The 13,095-nt window shown below is 58.5% G+C and overlaps 1 protein-coding gene across 1 annotated transcript in view; it reads right to left on the bottom strand.

Annotated features, from left to right (window-relative positions):
- Window positions 1-5,060, bottom strand: part of KCNJ4 (potassium inwardly rectifying channel subfamily J member 4) — a 29,504-nt gene extending 24,444 nt beyond the window's left edge. Inside the window, exon 1 of the mRNA XM_030815548.1 lies at window positions 4,578-5,060. The gene's annotated coding sequence lies outside the window, so the exon portion shown is untranslated. The remainder of the gene's footprint in view (window positions 1-4,577) is intronic.
- Window positions 5,061-13,095: the final 8,035 nt, after the last annotated feature.

Below are 13,095 nucleotides of genomic sequence, written 5' to 3'. Positions count from 1 at the left end.
AAGGAAGCTGTCTCCAAGACCCTCTCTTGCCAGCCAGGTCCCACTGACCTCACCGGGCTCTGTAACACGTGTGCCATTTCCCTTCCGCTCCCCTCTCCCTGTGCCCTGAGCCGATAACTTTCCTCCTGCAGCCCTAGCTTGAAGCCAGCCCTCTCCCAGCCCTCTGTATCCCCGACCTCACACCTCATGCCACCACCGTCAGCCCAAAGGCCCCTCCTCACTCACTGGCACAGGGGACACAGCCCTGGGCCAGGAGACAGGCAGCCTGGCCCTAATCTAACTCTCTGGGCACCTTCGGGCAGGTCGTTCCTTGTCTCTGAGCCTCAGTCTTCCCATCTATGAAATGAGTTCTCCCCTAAGATGCATGGTGGTATCTGTCTTCCGAATGGAGCCCCCAGAGGAGCCAGAGGATCCCTGAGGGGGTGTCACGCTTTGGGGGCGTCTAGACCATCTCCTGCCAAGCCCCAGCCCAGGGGAGGAACGTTTTCCACTCTTTCCCCAGGGAAGCCCCAGAGACAGCCCCCGAGAATCAGACTAGTCTGAACTCACACCCAGGCTCCTCTGCTGTCTTGCTGTGTGACCTTGGACAAATCACATAGATTCTCTGAGCTGTGGCTCTTCCATCTGTAATACGGGAACATCAAATCAACATTGCCATGGAGAATTAAATGGGAATTTGCAAAAGCTCCTAGCCCAGTGCCTGGCGAGCAAATGTGTTTCCTCACTGGGAAGCGGGGAAGCGATGGGCACTGCTTCCCAGCTCCTCTTTGGGAAACACCAAAGACTCCTAGGATTTTGGAAGTGGGGATGTTATTCGGCCTCACCCGTAAGGCGAGAGTCACCTGGCAGGTGCTCATCTGGCTCTGCTTGAATACCTCTAGGATTGAGGAGCTCACTATCTCACAAAACATCCACAGCTGCTCCCTATCTTGCTCCACCTCCAGCTCTGGGAATTTTCTAGAATGGAGCATAAGCTTCCAGCTTAACCCCAAATCCAACCTGTCCTTGCCTGGGACTGCCTGAAACTGGCTTTAAAATAAGACTGAAAGGAGTTCTTCAAAGAGACCAATAGAGGGAGGGGATTAGTGCCCAAGGACAGTAGGGGTGAGGGGATCTGGAGAGAAGGGAGGGAGAAAGGAGGTGGCTGAATTCAGAGCTGGGCCCTCAAAGCTCCTGGGTCCTGTCTGGGCTTGCCACAGTGTTACACAGGGACATCTGTCTGTCTGCTTCCAGGTAGGGCTGGGAGCCAGGAGCCCTGGATTCAGACCCTGGCCCTGCTTCCTCCACCCCCAAACCATCACTGTGACCCTCGTGGGTCCACTTCCCCCTTATGCCTCAGTTTCCACTTTTGTAAAATGATGGCCCTGGCTCTGCTTCCTCCACCCCCAAACCATCACTGTGACCCTGATGGGTCTACTTCCCCCTCAGGCCTCAGTTTCCACTTTTGTAAAACGAAGGCATCAGACCAGTGATTTAAGCTCCAAACCTTCTGTCTGAATCCAGGCACCCTCCCACTCTACCCTGTCCACCTCCTGCCCAGCATGCTGGATCCACGGGCCCCTGAGTGTCTATAGTTTCAGAGTCAGAGGCCCTATCTCTACCCCTGTCTCCTGCCTTCATAGCTGTTGCCTTTGAGGAGTCTGTCATCCCCATTTTACAGGTGGGGAGATGGAGGCATGAGGCATTGAAGCCAATTGCTCAAGGTCACAGAGGGTGATTTGAAATCCAGGGCTCCCTCCTCTGGGCCCAGGAGAGCCACAGAACTTAAGGGCACCTTCTTTCAGGAGAATCACCAAGATCTTAAGTGGCCAGCCGTTCTCTATACAGATGTGGACTCCGCATGAGGCAAGGGGCTGCCCAAGGTCACAGAGCAAGGCACTGACAGACCAGGGTCCTGAACCAAGCCTCCCTGCCCCCAGGCTCTACCCAGACAGGGGGCTGGCAACATGACCTGACTTTCTGCCCTGGCCCTGGGATCTCCCCAAGACTGGAACCCACGTCCTGCCTCTAGCCGCTGCCCCCAGAAGCCCCCCAGCATCTAGGACTGAGATGGGAAGAGTGAGCATGAAGACAGGAAAGAAAGTTGAGGGCTGGCCACTTGCCCCCGGCCCTCTGGCCCTCCCCTCCTGCTCTCCTCGTGCAGGGGGAGCGGCGGCGGTGGTGATGTAATGCACTCGGCTTTCGTCCCGGTGCCAATCTCAGAAGAGAGACGACAGATTGCGTGAGCCAAATTTGGCATCCTAGGGGGAGAGGCATGAAAAGTGGAGATGTGGAGGAGCAGAGAGGAGCCTGGGGTGGTGCAAGAGGAGCCCCCTGCCCTACAGCCCTGAAGCACCTCCCCTCCCTCCCCTCAGGGCCCCCATCTCTTCCCCAGGTAGCCTGGCCCTGGGGCCTCCCCTCCTCACTCTTAGGGGCCAGCCTGGCTGCTCCCTGGACCCCTTGAGCCCGGCGCTGCCAGGCCTACCCGCCACCCCCACCCCACACTGCTCTAGCTGTTTCCCACCGCCGCTAGTTTCCTGGTTACCATGTTGCTGGTTGTCATGTCGCTTACATGTCCTCGTGACTCAGTGGTCCCCGCAGAGGGGCCCCCTCCTCCTCACACCCCCCTTAGCACGCGCCCCCGCCTCCCCCAGATCCACATTAAGAACCAGCCCGCCCTGTAAGCCTACACTGTCCCTCCTCCCCTTCCTTCTCATCCTAAGCTAAGCTATCTTCTCACAGCATCTCCCAGAGCTGCTTCATTCTGTCTTTCGCAAATGTCTATGAACCTACTATGCTCCAGGCTGGCGCACGCGGCTTTCACAGACCTGACACAGTCTGGAAACTGCTCAACACCCTGATGAAGTCAGTATTATCATCCCTATTCTCCAGTTGAAGAAACTGAGGTTCAGAGAGGTCAAGCCACCCACCCAAGGTCACCCAGCAGAAACTCAACCGGCTCTGCCTGGTCACAGCCACTCCAGAGGATTTTCTGAGAGAAGAGCTTTCTTTTCAAGGATAACCCAAAGGGCCATGAGGAATAGTACCCCAGATTCCCCCTCTAATCCTGGACACTCCTCCTTGGTCAGCTATTTCCGCCATATTCCCACTGCCCCATGCCCACCTCCACCCAGTAGCTGTTCATCTCTCTTAAGGTAAAGTGGGTCTTTACTCCCATCTCCCCAGCGCTTTCCCCAGCCTGTGAACAGCCCTCTGCTCACTGAGCCCAGGGCCCGCCTTGGAGGTCACTGGGGCAGGGAGTGACATCCCCATGACACAGACGTGGAAGCTGATGGTTGGGAGGAGAGTGACCAGCCCAGGGGGCTGCTCTCCCAGCCAGCTGAGCTAATTTCTGGGAGGCTGAATGGAGGACATATGAAACCCACTGCCCAGTGTGGAAAACCCCAGAAAGAGTCCCTCCTCCCAATGAGAATGGAGTGGAATGTTCTAGGCTCAGCCCTTCCAACTCGTTGGGATATGGGTCAGCTCAGTGGCCAACAGTCTCTGTTCCCACCATGCTGCACCCATCTCTTACCCCAGCTGCCCTGGTCCACCTTTTGCTCCCCTCATCACAGGCCAAGCCAGGGCCACAGCAAGGCTCTTGGGCCCCTAAAGTCCTGCTAACTGCCCCCAAAAGGCCTGAAGCCATGGAGGTCATGGGACTGGATGTGGCGGAGAACACACACACACACACACACACACACACACACACACACACACACACACACACTCGGCTCCGGCCCTTCTCTGGGCCACCCTCCCTGAGTTCCCCACTTCCCCCAAACCTGCTGCTGAACATTCTACTGCTCTTGAGGCCCTGCTCTGTCAGCTGGCCAGGCTGCCCTGCCTCTAGCCCTCCGCTCCACCCGACCCAGCTTGCCACCTCCCAACTCCCTGCATCCTGTCCATCCTGAAGCGGGGACATTGGGGGCAGAAGCGTGGGTAGGGGGCAGGGAGGCTGACACTGGTGGGGGGACATTTGGCAGGTTGCAGGGGAAGTTCTCCCTGCGGGAGGCTCATTGAGACCTCTCTTGCCTTGGGGTGCTCCCTACACGCGGAGGAAAAAGCAGCCTCTGCCTCCCTCCCCAGCCTCAGTTTCTATCACTGTGAATGTGCAGCGCCTCCTCTACCAATCCCTGCCCCTGCGCCCTGGGGTCGTGTGGCGCAAAGTAGGTGCTCAAAACAGGAGAAGTGGGATTTCGTTCTTCAGATCACAGGGCCATTTGCAACGAGGATGCAGCTGGGGAGGCAGAAAGGCGGCATCCCCCACCTTGCCACAAGTCACCTGCCTTGAAGCTCCCCGGCATGACAACTGGGGTGGGTGGAGGCAGGGAAAGGTCATGGCCGGGGCAGGAGGTCAAGACCCCTTCCACCCACCTCTTTCCCCCTTTCCAGGCCACAACCCAGACCGCGACGCTCCTAGACGGACAGACGGACGGGGCGTCACGGGACCGCGCGCGCGGCGCCGGGCAGCCGGGACCCGGCTCCGGATCAGGTGCGGAGCGGGCGGGGCCGGAGCGGCGGGCCCAGGACACACAGACACTCACGCGGCGGGACAAACTGACGGACAGAGCCCGGGGTGGGCGAGCGCGGCTTACCGCTGGGCGGAGGGTCCGACGAGAGTCCGGGAGGCGGCGAGCGGGCGCTACATCCCACGGCGCGATCTGGCGGGCGGCGTCCCGGGCGCGGAGAGGGGAGTCCCGGCGCCCCTTGCCCGCGAACTCGGCCGGCCGGCCCGCGCTCCCCTCCCCGGCTGCCGCTCGGTCTGCGCGTGGGTCTTGGGGTCTCCGCGCGTCCCGGCCGTCCCGCGCCGCTCCCCGCGGGCCGCCCAACTTTCAGCGCTGCCCCGCGCCGCGCCCTCGGCGCCGCCTCGGCGTCAGCATCGTCGGGCCCGGCCGGGCTCAGAGCGCGGGGGTCCGGGGGCCCGGGGCGCCCCGCCGCCCGCGCCCCCCACCCCCGCTGCAGGCGCCCTCCCCGCCGCCGTCCCCCGCTGCGCCCGGCTCCCTCGCTGTCACCCGCTCCTGCTCGCGCGCTCTGCCCCCGGCCCTGCGCTCCGCTCCCGGCCCCGCGACCCCTCGGCCTCCCGGCCTGGGGTCGCCCTCCCCGCCCCCGCCGGCCGGGCTCTGCCGCCACCTCCCCGACCGCTCTCGCGTCTCTCTCCCGCCGCCGGGGTCTCCGCCGCGCTCGCGTCCCCGTCCCTCTCCCGGTCTCCCTGCCTCCTGCGGCCCCGCTCGCCCTCTGCCCGCGGGGTCTCCGTCTCCGTCGCGGTCCCCCGCCGGCCTCCCCCCGCCTCCCTCTGCCCGCGCTGCCTCTCTCCCCTGCGCGTCTCTGTCCGTCTCCCTCGCGGCCTCTGTCCTTCTCCGTTTCTCCCCCTCCCACTCTCCGTGCGGCCCCCTCTGTCTCGGACCCCGGCCCCCGCCTCGGCCGCGTCCCCGGCTCGCCCGGGAGCCCGAGCTCCCGCCGCCCGCGGCGCGCCGAGAACTCCCAACTCGCGGCACGCCGCCCCGCTTTGCGAGACTTTCGCCCCTCCTCACACGTGACCCGCGCCCCACTGCGGAGGCCGCGCGCCCCCCAGCCCGGGAGGCCGGGCTGCCCGCGGGACCCCGCCCTGCCCGCGCCTCGGCCTAACCCGGCCTCAAGCCCCCTCCGGCGGGGCCCGCGGCGCGGAGCAGGGGCTGGGGCGGGGGGCTGCTGGCCCCGCTCCTGCCCTGGATCCTGCCCGGGTTTTCCTCCTCGCCCCAGGAGCGCTCCTCCCAGAACCCGTTCCTGGATCCGCTCCCGGGTTTTGTGCCCCCCCCCAGGGGGCAGGTGGAGAGGGTTCCTCCGAGCCGGGAAGGGGGTGGGTGGGAGCTGGTCCCTCTGGGGTCCCACGGAGTCCGGCCCCTCTCCTTGGCGGTCCTCGTACTCTTCCAAAGTACCGCCAGTTAAGGACCCGAAGCACCTCACTCCGGGAGTCCGAGGGGGCCCTATTGGAGGGACCCTCACGATCACTCAGTCACCATTGCCCCATTTTACAGATGGCGAGACTGGGTACCAGAGAGGGTCAGAAACTCGGCCAAGGTCACCCAGAGATGACAAAGCCAGGCCAAACCTCTCTTGTTCTCTGTCGTTCTCCATTACCTCAAGCTGTCAGGCCTGGGCCCCACACTCTGGGGTGTCAGGGAACCCCCAGCACCCACAGCACCTGTCTAGCCAGCTACTTCCTGACCATCCTGCCACGTCACTCTAGCCCTCCAAGGAGACAGGAGGGAAAGTGCTCCTTCCTCCAGGGTGGTAGGATGAGAGAACACCTGCAGTTAGCCAGCAGAATTTCCCTGGGAGTCTGGCCATCACCGACTAGCCCCATTACAGAGAGGGAGAGACCGAGGCACCCCAAAGCCAGGTGGAGAACTGATGAAATCTGAAATCCCCTCTGGCTCTCCTGAGCCTCAAGGATGTCGGCATAAGAACAGCAACACACAAATCACCACAACTGTTTCCCTTCCTCGTGGGCTCTCCCTACTCAAAAGGATCCAGTCCCAACTCCTCAGTGTGGTATAGTCAGGCCCCACCTTATCCGGCATCCCACATCCCATAAATCCACAGACACACCCTGATTCCACAGATTCCAGAACACGCCACAGGCCTCCACACCTCTCTGCCTGCACGCACTGTTCCTCCTCACTAAAATGCCCTTCCACCTTTTTTGCCCAGAGAATTCCTGCTGCTCCCCAAGCCCAGCCTCAGTGCCACTTCCTTGAGAAGGCCTCCTGATGACCCCAGCAGAAGTCATTTATCACCCACTCATTCATTCAACCAGCACTAGGCACTCACCACGTACCAGGCCCTCGGCTGGGCACAAGTATGGTTCTTGCTTAGTGGGATGAGGATTCAGGCTTACCTAGGCTCAAAAGCACCTAGGAGCTACTTGACCTTGAACAAGTTTTTATTTAATCTGTCTGTAAATTGAGGACCCTACTGTCCTCCATTCCCAAGGGGTAGATTAAGTGAGGTGGATGCACAAGAAATACACAGATCATGGTAGGCACTCAATAAATGTGGCCATCCTTTCTCACGGCTCTCTCCGACTGTGCAGACCTCCAGAACGCACGTCCTGTTCCACGCCTCTCCCTGGTTACCCTGCTGTGTCCTCACAGGCAGACAGCCAGGACTGATGTTCCATCACATGAATGCTCAGTGCGTGGATGCAGGGCAGACTCAAGCAGCCTGAGTGCCCTGTGGGCAAGAGATGTTTGCCTGGTCTTTTTCACCTTTTCCATGGATTGAAAGTGGGAGGATGAGGGTGAGACAAATGACCTGCCTGGCCACAGGCCTGACCTGGTAGCCATCCTGGGAGTGTGGGGTGCAGGGAGAGGAGGAAGGGGCAGGAAGGAGGGGAAAATGGAGACAGGGATGTCTGTAGATCCAAAGCATCTACTGTCACAGAATCAGTCTCCTGATGCCAAGTCCCTGGGCACAAACTTGAAGATGGGATGGGGGCTCTGGGGCAAGGAGGGTTACCTTGCCAGGCCTGGGCCGCACCGTGGGGCAGCTGCTCATCCTGCAAGGAGACTGGACTGGGAGGAGGTGGGGAGAGGCAAGCAGAGGAGCTCCAGGCAGGGAGAGGTTTGGAGGCCCCAGGAAAGAGCCCTTTCTCTCCTCTCCAGCCCTGTGTGACCCTGGGCAGCTTAACTGTCCTCTCTGGGCCTTTGTTTCCTCACATGTAAAGTGAGAAATATAATACCCACTTTGAGCATCGGGGTGTGTGTATGTGTGTGTGTGTTTGTTGTTGTTGTTGTTTTTAGATAGGGTCTGGCTCTGTTGCCCAGGTTGGAGTGCAGTGGCGCCATCTCGGCTCACTGCAACCTCTGCCTCCTGCGCTTAAGCCATCCTCCCACCTCAGCCTCCCGAGTAGCACATGACTACAGGCATGTGCCACCATGCCAGGCTAATTTTTGTATTTTTTGTAGAGACGGGGTTTTGTCATGTTGTCCAGGCTGGTCTCAAACTCTTGAGCTCAAGTGATCCACCTGCCTTGGCCTCCCAAAATGCTAGGATTACAGGTATGAACCACCGCACGTGGTCGAGCAGCTGTTTTGAGGATAATCAAAGACTAAAGGAAGATTTCACGTTGTTCACCTTATGTGTGAGTAGCTTCTAGCCCCGTGTGAGGTGGGGGCGGAGATGGAAATGGGTGTGCAGAGGCCTGGGGGCAGTGTGAGGGAGTTGAGGAAAGGCTTGGGTGTCAGAACCTGTGTGACCCTGGACAAGATGCGTGTCCTCTCTGGACCTCAGAGGCCTCATCTGTAGTGGGACAGTGTGGACTAGGTCTCCCAAGGGTAAGTGGGCTTTGTCATGATCCACCACAGATGCGCCCCCCCAGATGGAATGAGGACAACCCGCTTCCCCTGAGCTCGTACCCCTAGCTCAGCACTATCCAGACCTTCACAGGGATTGTCTCCTTTGATTCTTGCAAGAATTCTCCAGGCACCTGTTACCAATGGGGAAACTGAGGCACAGGCAGTAATGCCATGAGTGGCAGGGCCGGGGTGGCCAGGAACAATGGTCTGGAGGAAGGAGGTTCACTCTGAAGTTTGGAGGAGAATGCTGGTAAAACCTCTGTCCACCATACACTTTGGTAAAACGTCCTGGCCATCTCCATTCTCCATTCTCTCCTTTGATCCTCACAAGATCTCCGTGGGGTACGGGCTATGCCTGTCTTTACCTCACAGGTGAGGACTCTGACCTGACACACAGAGAGGGGAAGTGGCTTGTCTGGGGTCAGGCAGTAAGCAACTGTCTGGGCCAGGATTTGAACCAGGCTCAACTTCCACTTTCTGGGGAAAGGTCATTCCAGGCTAGCAGAGGACTCACTAACCGATTTACTCTGGGGTCCTGTTCACACCTCCTGGGTCCTACAGGGGCCCTGAGAGCCTGTGTAGATGGCTGAGAGGAGTGGAAGGGAGGACAACTTGGGCCAGGCAGGTGGACAGCTGGGGAGGAGAGGGAAAAGGCCACTTCAAAATGCTAGAGTCACAGAGTCCAGAGGTTTTTGTCCTAGAGAGTGTCTTAAAGTTCAGCCAGGGCCGGGCGCGGTGGCTCACGCCTGTAATCCCAGCACTTTGGGAGGCCGAGGCGGGCAGATCACTTGAGGTCAGGTGTTCGAGGCCAGCCTGGCTAACATGGTGAAACCCCGACTCTACTAAAAATACAAAAATTAGCCAGGCATTGTGGTTCGCACCTGTACTCCCAGCTACTCGGGAGGCTGAGGCAGGAGAATCACTTGAACCTGGAAGGCGGAGGTTGCAGTGAGCTGAGATTGCACCACTGCACTCCAGCCTGGGCTACAGAGCAAGACTCCATCTCAAAAAAAAAAAAAAAAAAGTCCAGCCAGCCCATTCTGCAGATGAGGCAAACTGAGGTAGCCCAGATACTTAGATTAGAAATCAGATCAGGACACAGCTGGCCTGCCTCGGAGCTCTAAAGTCCCAGGAGCTCCCAGGGGGTGAGGTCCAGAGGTGATTAAAGGGACACTGCGGGGCCAGAGGCCCAGAACCCATCCCAGCAGGCTGTGCCCTGGGGACAGAGGACTGTAGGGGTCTCTCCTGCCCTCCACCTCCAACCTGGCCCACCCCCCAGCACTCACTAGTCACCAGGGTGGAATATTTTAGCACCTATAGAAAAACCGCCACAGACGGCCGTGGCAGCTGTTGCTAAGGAGACGCTCCCAAAATAGCCCCCCTCCGCCAACCTTTCCCGCTGCTGCTCCTGCTGTGGGGAGGGGAGGAGACCAGGCAGGGAGGGGGTGGCACATGAGTGTTCGCCCTAGGCTCACCCACCCACCCTGGCCCCTGGTGCCCACCCTGGCCCAAGACCTGGGCAGCCACAGGTCTGTGGAAGGGCAGGAGCTGTCCCATGCATGCCTGTGATCTCAGTCACAGTCCTCAGCTAGGGAAGAAGGTCTCTCAGGTGATAGGAGAGGGGGGAGCAGAACCCCCACACCCAAGACCCCCCAGCACACTCCCACACATACACAATTACAGGTTATCACAGTTCTCCACATCCACTGTACACACCACGAATACAGTCCCACGCATGCCCACCGAGGGGTACACGCACATCAGCAAAAATGCATTAGATGCACGGGTAAACATATGCCACAACTACACAACATCCACCTGCACACACACACCATGGAGCCGCAAAGACATGCTTTTATATCCACATATTCACACACCCATCCCAAATACACACGTACACCAATATATGCATGCCAGGCACACGGACACACACACACACACCAATGTACATATACCCTCACAGCACATGGACACACATATTCACAGATACACACAACTGTCCAAACACATGCCCAGCCTGTGGCATCTAAAGGGCAATCAGTGGTGTTACCCAGTAGGCTCTGTCTGGGGTGCTGTGTCTTAGGGTTTCCAGAAATCCTCACTTAGTGGGGAACTTCTACAATCCAACCACAGGGCAGAGGGTAAGGAGGAGGTGGCAGGCAGGTGGATGCAGGGTTGTGTCTCTGTGAACCCCTTTAAGTCTGGGGACCAGATGATGACTGGTGCTCAGGAGAGCTGCCCTGGACCCACTTCTCAAAGGGGAAAGTGGAGTAGACTCTCACCTGCAGACTTGAAACTTCTGGGCACAGAGATTTCTGAGCCCCAGGGGCTGGGGCGATAAAGTGGACAAGATGGCAATTGGGTGGCAACTGTGATGGTCTGTGGCATGCGCAAGGCACTTTCCAGTTGGTGAGCCGCTTTTACACTCCATTATTTCACACACTTGGTAACAGCCACTCTGAGATACTGGTGGAGGTGTCCCCATGTCTGAGTCTCAGAGAGGAGAGAGAACTCCACGACCACACAGTAAGTTACTAGCAGAGCTGGACCCAGAACCTAAGGGGGTGCCAGCACCCAGCCCCAGTGCCTTGCACTTGGCTGCACTGCACGAGCTTGGAAGGAGGCCACCGGGTGCAGGGCCTAGCTCTGCCCCTGATGAGCCCCGAGTTACTGGGGGGCAGCCAGGCCCTCCATCTTCCCACCTGGAAAGCTGAGAATGAATCCCCAGGGGTGTTTTCAAGCAGCGGCTTGTGGCCACCGTCAGGGCTGGGGAGTGGTGTTTGCCGGAAGTCCTCGGAATGCCAGCGCAAGGACGAAGCACCGGTGGCCCAGCCGCTCCCCTCCTCGTTTGGCCAGCCGCGGTCTCTCTCCAGCCTCGCTGTGTGACTCCTGAATCCGGGCTCCGGGTCTTCGTTCGCGCCTCGTCACTCTGGAGACGCTGCGAGCGGCTTGCGGTTGCCGTAGGAACCTCGCCAGGGCCTCGGCGCGGCGCACGACTCCGCGCGCTGAGAGCCGCGTTTCGGTCACCGAGAGACACCTGTCTCCAGCGGCGAGGGGTGGGGGCGTCGCGGCCCGGGTTATTATGCTTTTCTTTTTAATTGAGGTGTAACTTACAAATAGTACAGCGAACATCTTAAAAGTACAGCTCTGCGGGGCGCGGTGGCGCGCGCCTATAATCCAGCACTTTGGGAGGCCGAGGCGGGAGGCTCCCTTGAGCCCAGGAGTTCGAGACCAGCCTGGGCAACATAGCGAGACTCTTGTCTTTTAGAAAAAATAACAGTGTAATGGCGTGCACCTGTAGTCCCAGCTACTCGGGAGGCCGTGCCGGGAGGATGGCTTGAGCCCAGGAGTTCGAGGCTGCAGTGAGCTGTCATTCCTGTCACTGCATTCCTACTCCAGCCTGAGCAACAAAGCGATACCCTGTTTCTTAAGAAGAAAAAAAAAAAAGGTACGGCTCGATTAATTTTTCAGACATATTCATAAAACTCGTTGTTACCACCACTGTGATCAAGACACAGAAGACTTCCAGGCCCTAGAAGTCTCACGTTTTCAGGAATAAACCGGTGAGGGAGAGGTCACCATCTGAAACCCTGGAGTTGTCTGTTTTTGCCCCTCTCTGCTCTGGCAGACCCTCTTTGGGCCTCAGTTGCCTGTGAAGGGAAGCAAGGAGCTGAGGTGACGTGCATTACGTGGTTTATATCTTGCAAATCGCTTTAGATATTTAGCTAACTTTAACCCGGATAACTATTGTATGAGGTCAGTACTTGGTTTATACCCAGGTTAACGATGTGAACACTATAACTTGGAGAGATTAGCTAGTCTAAATTCAGATAGCTCTTAGGTGGTGGAGTTTGAGGGCCTAACTCATCTGTCTAACCTTGACGCTCACCTTTTCCTTCTTCCCTTCCTTGGCCTCTACAGGCCGGGCGCGGTGGCTCACGCCTGTAATCCCAGCACTTTGGGAGGCCGAGGCGGGTGGATCACCTGATGTAAGGAGTTAAGAGACCCGCCTCACCAACATGGTGAAACCCTGTCTCTACTAAAAATCCAAAAATTAGCCGGGCGTGGTGGCAGGCGCCTGTAATCCCAGCTACTCCGGAGGCTGAGGCAGGAGAATCGCTTGAACCCGGAAGGTGGAGGTTGCAGTGAACTGAGATCGCACCACTGCACTCCAGCTTAGGTGACAGAGTGAGACTCCGTCTGAAAATAATAATAATAATAAAAATAAAAAAATAAAGAATGGTACAAGTAAGAGGCACTGGGCAGGCCGGGGGTGGGGGTGGGGGGCAGGCCACGTCTTATCTCCGCGCCTTTGTGCAATTAGTAACTTCCACTGGGGACTCTCTTCTCTTCCCCAAGGTTTTGTCTCCGAGGCCAGCTCCTAGTCACCCTCCAAAGCCCACTAGAACATCATTTCCCCTAAAGCCTTCCTTAAGAGCAATCCTCCCAGGGACTCCCTCCAACCGACAGTGATTGCCGTTTTTCCTCTGTGCGGTCCAGTCCGTGCACAGGCACCCACCTCCCACAGCACCAGAAAGGCTCCTGGAGGCTGCACCTAAGTTCAACCCGCAAGGCGCCTGGTGCCCAGCTAGTCTTCAGTAAATATGCTTGTAACTAAAACGGGAAGAGAGGTTTTGGTGTTTATAACCTTGGTGTCTCGGTAAAATGCGGCCCGCGCTGCCCCTGCCTCCTGTCACTCAAAAGATATTGAGCTGGGGAAAGAGCTTCCCGAACACCTGGGGTGGAACCGCAGGGAGAGGAAGGCTGGGCCCACCCC

This window comes from Nomascus leucogenys, chromosome 7b, assembly GCF_006542625.1.
Source record: "Nomascus leucogenys isolate Asia chromosome 7b, Asia_NLE_v1, whole genome shotgun sequence".
Classification (NCBI taxonomy): Eukaryota; Metazoa; Chordata; class Mammalia; order Primates; family Hylobatidae; genus Nomascus; species Nomascus leucogenys.
Note: the sequence above shows the minus strand (reverse complement) of the source record. Positions and strands in the feature narration are given on the sequence as shown.